Source organism: Bombina bombina, chromosome 9, assembly GCF_027579735.1.
Source record: "Bombina bombina isolate aBomBom1 chromosome 9, aBomBom1.pri, whole genome shotgun sequence".
Lineage (NCBI taxonomy): Eukaryota > Metazoa > Chordata > Amphibia > Anura > Bombinatoridae > Bombina > Bombina bombina.
The window spans coordinates 82,362,556-82,370,681 of NC_069507.1; positions in this window are offsets into that span (position 1 = coordinate 82,362,556).

Consider the following 8,126-nt stretch of genomic DNA (forward strand, 5'->3'; position numbering starts at 1 on the left):
CTTTATTAATATATGTAACATGTATTGCTGCCCTAGGTATAGGTCTCATTTGAATTCTGTAGATATGTGCTTGCATATATTTTTATATGTAAATACATACTGATATTTCCATAAGAAAATAAGAGTAACTATTCCAATACATCGGCCAATAAATATTACCTAACAATTTATTTTAAAATTGAAAAACTTGCATTGTTTGCAAGATTTAAAATCTTAATAGGAACTAGGCCTCAAAAGCTCTTTTTTTTTCTTTTACACCTAGTTGAGCTGGGTGTAATTTTTCTTAATGTATTAACAGCCTCCGACAGTGTATTAACGATTTGTGCTTTCATTGGAAACCTGGTATAAGTGATCTCTTAATGGTTTCTAATACTTTCTAATGAACACAAAAAAAAATTCAGCAGCCAGACCCCGGCTGACGATATTGAGGTATAACGCGCCATCGAAAGCAGTCGATAAACGAAATTGCTTCCTACAGCATTTTTATTGGTAAACCTAATTACAACTCAATGAAAACAAGCCCTAAATTACGAATTTTGATGTTACATAATTTAAAATAATAATTTAGGATACAATAGAATAAAACTACTTAGTTTAAATTGGAATTTTTACAGTTTTGGTAGTTTTTAGTTTTTTTCTTATATTGTGATACTAAATACAAATTTATCATTTTAACCTAAGACCCGTTAAGCAGATAGAAATTGTTTAGTTAAACACATACCTTGCTCACTTGACAAAGTTTTAAACTTAGGCTATTTTTTTAATCAAATCAGGCTCTGTTATCGAATCTTACATTTTATTTCACAATAAATAAATACATAATTGACCCTAGAAGAATTTGTAACTGTTCCAAAACGGCAAATTATTAAAGAGAATAACATAATGCTAACAAATTTAATGCATATGTTCTCTGTGGTTTTTAGGCACTGCAATAAATCAATGCATTATTACATTTATTTTGTTGATACCTACATACTGATTAAAAAAATGTGTAGTTTTTTTCTTACAGAACTAAAATTACTACTCAGCTAAAATTCAGCAATGCAAGCAAATTAAAAATTGGCACACTATACAGTAAAAGTATGTTTAACATTTCTGTAAGTAAAAATAAAGTACCATATTAACCACTGAGATGAAATGAGCAAAGGTTATAACTTTTAGCATGCATGGAAATAGAACCTAAGGGATCTTGGAAAATATTTTTACTTTAAAGGGACATTTAACACTAAAACATATAAGCATAGTATTGAGATTATTCCCTGCCTCACACTAGTAATGGGTGCTGCCATGTTGAAATCTAGATTTCACTGCATTCCAGTGCTGATATGTTTGCACATGTGCAGCAACTCTCTTACGGATACCTGCAGTGTAACCTAGGTTCCAAAATGGCAGCACTGATGATCAGAAGGAGGTGCATAAAATGTATTTAGTGTTTAATGTCCCTTTAATATATTTAACCTTTATTTAAAATTCTATATTCATTTTCATTTTTTTTTTTATTTTAATAGCTTCACTACCCTTGCAAATCTATTATTTGTGTGTAAATCAATGGGTTCTTATTACAAATAAAAAACCTTCCAAATAAATATTAAAGGGATACTTAAATGATCAGTGCTTCAGCAATCTATCTAATACTCTATCTAACATTGTAGAGCATGTTGTGTTTTCCTCACAGCCCAAAGCACAGTTTAAACAATTGTTTAACAAACAGTTAAACAGTTTGTCATACCATGCCCTAGGACACTCTATGGCCTCTGTTAGCCCCTGATTTGTGTCTATGGGATTGACATATTTCATTCTTTCCAGCAAGATGATTTTTCCAATAACAAAACAGATATGTTAATATTTTACAATGTCAAGCATTTGCATTAACCATATTTTAAAGGGACATGAAACCTGTGATGAGAGTGGGAGGCGTCGTCACCGCATGCGGACGTGGCTTATAGCCGTTATAGTCTATGTCAAAGTTACTAAGTTAGATGTGTTGTACAAGCTGTTAACTTCTATGCTCTGCAATAAAATAGCGTTGTACCTTCTATGCTGTGTCCTGCATCTTATGACATTGTGTCAGAAGTACTTGCCTGCGCTTCTGTTTCCTGAGTAGTGACGGATATCGAAGTTCACCCCACCTGAGTCTTTCGATTTCTCTCAACCTGCAGCTTGGCCCACATGGCGTCAGCAGTTTCAATGCTTCAGGATTGTTTCAAAGCTGGACAAGGAGAGTGGTGAAGTACAAGTTAATTCTCTTTTATACTCTATGGGGAAAGATGTGGAGCCACTGTTTAATGCCTTTACATTCCAAGAAGGGGAAGAATTTGACTTTGAAATAGTTATGAACAAGCTCAGTAATTTGTGTGCAGCCTGTATGAACTAGCTGAATTCTGTGATTTTGGTGTTGCTAAAGAAGAGCAAATCAGAGACAGAATAGTCATAGGAATTGCACATGCTGAGGTCTCACTGAAGCTACAGTTGGAGGCTGAATTAACGTTAGATGGTTCTATTTGGTTGGCCCGCCAGAGTGAAATGGTGAAAAAGCAAAGTGCTGATCTGAGGTCTAAGAGTATTGTGGATGAAGTGCAGCAGTTCAGGAGAGCTGCAGGTGAAAGGCACAGTGTGAGTGGTAGACCAAGGGCAACAGATAGTCCCAGAAGTGGATGGGCGCAGCAGGCTCGCTGCATGCGGTGTAATTGTACCCATGATCAGAATGTCATATGCCCCGCTAAAGATAAAAGATGTAGAAAGTGTAACCGAATGGGCCATTTGAAGTGGTGTGTAAAATTCAATACATTAGGGAGATGCAGGTGGATAGTGACCAGGGGGGTCAAGAAGTGTCATTTGTAGGGTCTGTTGTTAAACGGTCTGGTTCAGATGAAGATTGGAGGGTTACCCTTACTGTAATGGGAGCCAAGGTTGCCTTTAAGATTGACAGGGGAGCATTCATAAAACTGCCTCGACAGCCTCAGCTGGTGAACGTTACAATAAAAGTTCATAGTCCTGGTGGCTGCATCGATTGTGCGGGGAAATTTCTTGCCAGCTGCGAGTACAAGCAGAGGAAATTCACCATGTGGGTACATGTAATTAGCGGTCAGTCTTTTAACAACCTATTGAGCAGGAAAGCAGCCTGTGGTTTGGGCCTTGTTGCCAGAGTGAATGAGATTTTGGAAGACATGTTTGGTGAATTGGGCCTACTGAATTGCAACCCAGTCCAAATATCATTTAAAAGTGATGCAGTCCCATACAGAATTACCACTCCTTGCAGAATTTCATTCCCGCTCATGCCTCAAGTGGAGAAGGAACTTCTGCATATGAAGAATATGGGAGTTATTGACGAGGTCGTTGAAGCAACTGACTGGTGTGCCAGTTGTGACGAAAAATGGGAAGGTACGCATCTACGTAGATTTGAAAATGCTGAATGAGGCGGTGAAGAGAGAGAGATATGTGCTGCCCGGCACTTGTAGACATAGCTTCGAAACTGGCTGGGGCGAAGTTCTTCTCTACACTGGATGCTTCCAGTGGCTTCTTGCAGATACCTCTAGATCCACAGTGCCGCAAACTGACTACCTTCATTACACCGGTAGGTCCGTTTTGCTTCTGCAGACTCCCCTTTGGGATATCCTCTGCTCCTGAAATCTTTCAAAGAGAGATGAGTTCCCTCCTAAGGGATCACGAGGGCACGGCAGTCGTAATGGACAACATTTTAGTGTATGGGTCTACATTGGAAGAACATGATCAGCGATTGAGCTGTGTGCTGCAGACCATTAGAGAGTCCGGGCTGAAATTAAATAAAGAGAAATGCCATTTTAGAAAATCTGTGTTATGTTACTTTGGGCATATCATCAATGGAGCTGGCATCAAACCGGACCCTGAAAAAATCCTTGCTATTGAACAGATGAAAAGTCCTTCTGATGTACATGAGCTGAGACAAATATTGGGCCTTGTGAATTATGTGGGCAGGTTCCTTCCAGATTTATCCACAGTACTACACTGTATCTGGGGTCCTCCACAGGAAGAAGCTTTTGTACAGGTCAAGTCCTTGCTGGGGTCTGCCCAGTGTTAGTGTTCTACGACCCTTCTCAAAAGACTGTGGTTAGTGCTGATGCGAGCAGTTATGGGCTAGGGGCAATCCTCCTGCAGCTGAATGAGAACAAACTACAGCCCATCCCCTACTGTTCCCGTACACTGGCTACTGAGTCAAAATAAGCCCAAATTGAGAAAGAGTGCCTAGCTGCAGTTTGAGCCTGGGAGTGCTTCCAGCGTTACCTAGTGGGTTTAGAGAAATTTAGTCTGGAGACTGACCGTAAACCGCTAGTCACTCTAATCAACTCCTATGATATTGACAAAACACCCCTAAGATGCCAGAGACGTCTGATGAGGCTTCTCGGGTTCAATGTTCAGGCAGTGCATGCGCCGGGGAAACAACTGGTAGTGGCAGATACACTCTCCAGGCTCCCGCTGGCTGCTGCTGAAGAATCTTCAACGGAATCAGATGTGAAAGTGTATGCAGATTCAGTTCTGGCATCCAAATCCCTTTTGTCAGAAAAGCTAGAGCAAAAAATAAATTAAAAGTTATTAAGTACATAAAAGAATGTTGGCATGAGAGCCGGGCAGCCTGGATGTCTTTAAATTCTTGCAAGTAAGAAAGGTCGCAGCTCACGGAGCTGGATGGGTTAGTTCTGTTCCAAGACTGCATTGTCATTCCTGTTAGCATGTGGCAGGAGATGTTAAGCAGGATTCATGATGGCAACTTGGGCATTACAAAGTGCAGAGAAAGGGCAGCTATGGCGTTATTGTGGCCTGGGATCAGTTCCGACATTGCAAGCCACGTGTCAAAATGTGCCTTTTGCCGGGAACGCCGGCCTACTCAGAGAAGGGAGCCCTTAATTTCTACCCCGCTGCCTGCAGGCCCATGGCAGAAAATAGCGGCAGATTTGTGCGAACTGCATGGGAAAAGGTACCTAGTCGTGATTGATTACTATTCCAGGTATTTGTAGATTGCACCCTTGAATGAGATCACTAGTCAAGCCGTTATCACTTGTCTCAAGAGCTTATTCACCCAGTGGGGCATACCAATGGAGTTAGTGAGTGATAACGGAATGCAGTTTGCTTCCATGGAGTTCAGTTCTTTCAGCACTGAGTATGATTTCATCCATTCTACATCAAGTCCACATTTCCAGCAGGCCAATGGAATGGCTGAAAGGACAGTTCAAACAACAAAGTTAATTTTGAAGCAATCTGAGCAATACCTAGCTCTCTTGGCCTATAGGGCAACTCCCCTCCAAGCCACAGCCTTTAGCCCAGCACAGTTGATGCTAGGATGACATATCCGCACTACACTACCCTCTGTGGGTGTTTACCAGCCAGCCCTCTCTGTTCCTCGAGGTCCTTAGGAGGTATGAAGAGGCAAAAAGGGGCTGCTGATTCTTCTACAACAGAAAACACTCTGTGAGGCCCTTGCAGGAGCTGAATGTGGGCCAAAATGTCAGAGTTAAGCTGGATAATGAGAAGAAATGGAAGACGCCTGCTACGGTAATAGAACGCTCTTTAGAACCAAGGTCTTATGTAGTCCTTACTGAAGGAGGGACAGTCACATGTCGAAATAGAAGACCTGAGAGTTTGAGACTGGATGCCTCAGAGCCACAGCCGGTGGGATCCCCTGTTTTAAAAGGGGTAACTTCCCCTCAGCAAGACCACAGCGGGGATACTTCTTTGCTTCCAGCAGACTCTCAATCACCTTCTTCTGTATCAGAGAACAGTTCATGTAAAATGCCGTCAAGTGGAAGAGTTGTGAAACTTCCAGCCCGCTACCGGGATTAGCACTGTAGTTAGAGCAGTGACCAGAAGTATGGGCAGAATAATCCCATAGTCACTGTGGACTAGGGTAGTCTACCCCAATGTTCAAGTCAGGATTGTATTTCTTGTTGTTCATATATATTCTCTTTAACTTGTTATTTGTTGTGAACTAAACAAAACTATTTTTGTATGCTTCTTGTATACCTTGTTATTTGTTGTACTCTAAAAAAAAAAATATGCTTTGTCCTTTGAAAAAGGGGAAGATGTGATGAGAGTGGGAGGTGACATCACCGAATGGGAGCATGGCTTATAGCCGTTATAGTCTATGTCGCAGTTACTAAGTTAGATGTGTTGTACAAGCAGTTTACTTCTATGCTCTGCAATAAAATAGTGTTGTACCTTCTATGCTGTGTCCTGCATCGCATGTTAAAACCTATTTTTTTTCATTCATTAACCCTTTGGCTGCTAAGCCATTTCCCACCTGGGTGCTAATATTTTCTTTTGATTTTATATTTTTGAAATTTTTTTTAACTTTTTTATTTTTTTTACAGACCCCCAAGACTTATACTGTTGGAAATGTTAGGCGATTACCTTTCGAACAGTGGGTCTTGGGGGCTGTAGCTGCTTAGATGCCTGAGATACAGGCTTCTAAGCAGCATGCCCCCTCCTCCTATACTTAACATTGTTAAGTATAAATGAAGTTGCGCTGTGACGTCATCACGTAATTGTGCATGACGTCACCGCGCATCATGTGAAGCCCCGGCGATGCCTGTCACCCGACAGGCACGATCACCGGGGTAGCAGCAGTAAGGAGCCCCCAGATCTCCCTCAAGGTGGGAGAGTGCTCATGACGGCACTGAGTCGTCATTAGCATCAGAGTGAGAAACTCTGTGACGGCTCAGAGCCGTCATTAGCACTCTAACGGTTAATCAGATAGGGCATACCTTGGTAGCCTTTGCTGAAAAGGATACATAGATAGGGTCAGGAGCTGGGAGCTAGCTGCTGATTGGTAGCTGCATATACCATTGTCCATTGTGATTGGCTTACTGATGTGTACAGCTAGCCCCCAATAGAGCATTGCTGCTCCTTCAATAAAGGATAAAGACAATGAAGCAAAATGGATAATAGAAGTGCATTGGAAAGTTGTTTTAAAATGTATGTTCTATCTGATTAATAAAAGAATAAATGTGGGTTTTATGTTCCTTTAAGTATGTTTCCACAGTCTTTACAGTTGCAAATTTTTTCCCGCTTTTTAATTTTGTGTATGAGAAATTTATTTTTTGGGGGGTACTTCCAGGAGCCCCACTGGTGATTTGTGAGAGGGATTAGGATGAAAGGGGGAAACTGGGTGTGTTGTGGGTGGGCAAGGGGGGTCACGAGTGGGATTGGGGCATCTCATGGTATGGATTTGAGATAAGGGGCTCCCTGGAGCTGCCACACTGGCCTGGGCAGAATGGTGGTGGGAACTAGGGTTGCTAACTCTCCCGTATTTCCCAGGTTCTCCCATAAATGCTTGCTTTCTCCTACCTCCATGGTTATCCCCTTCAAGTAGAAGTTTCTCCCAGGCCTGGCTATCAAGATGCAAAAAAAAAAAAGCAAAAAAAACTGCTGCGATTGACAAAAAAATTGATTGATGGTGGTGTTTTGCTTTGCTCCCCCCCCTTGTCCTCTTCCCTCCTGAGTTCCTACGCTGAATATGCTAAAGACCAAAGAGCAGGATCTCTTGAGGGTGGGAAAACCTGCAGGTGGTTATCTGACAAGATAATACGGCGGGGGCAGAGTGAGGGCAGCATGAAGCAGTGTCTGGAGGACACTCGTGTGACTGAAGTAGCTGCTAGCTGAAGTTGCTGAACTGTCATTGGTTTGTTTTGGGAGCCGCCCTTGTGTGTTGGTGGAGTTGTTGAGAACATGGGAGGACAGGAGGAGTTGGCTTGGACTAATTGTGAGCAGCCAGCAGCGTGACTGGTGGGACCTGGCCTGACTCAGTGGCTGGTGTTGGCAGTATGAGCCTTGACCCGCATCTTGGAGGAGTTTGCAACTCACAGCAGGGCGCAGGCAGAGTTAGAGACAGAGTTTAGAAGAGGGGAGAGGTGCAGTGTGGTCTGAGGTCCAGACTTTGGATTGGTCATGTGAGACTGTGAGTCATGGTCCAGATGGTTTTACAAATAAACTTTACTGGGATTATGGCAATGGGCATTGGCATAACGAATGTGGCTAATTCTTGTGGAGAGAGTGGGTGGATGCTCACTGTGACTGACTGGAACCTAGACAGACATGTTTTTAAAATAACGGAGAACTGTCTGCTTCTGGCATTCCTCAGACTCTCACTGTATGGA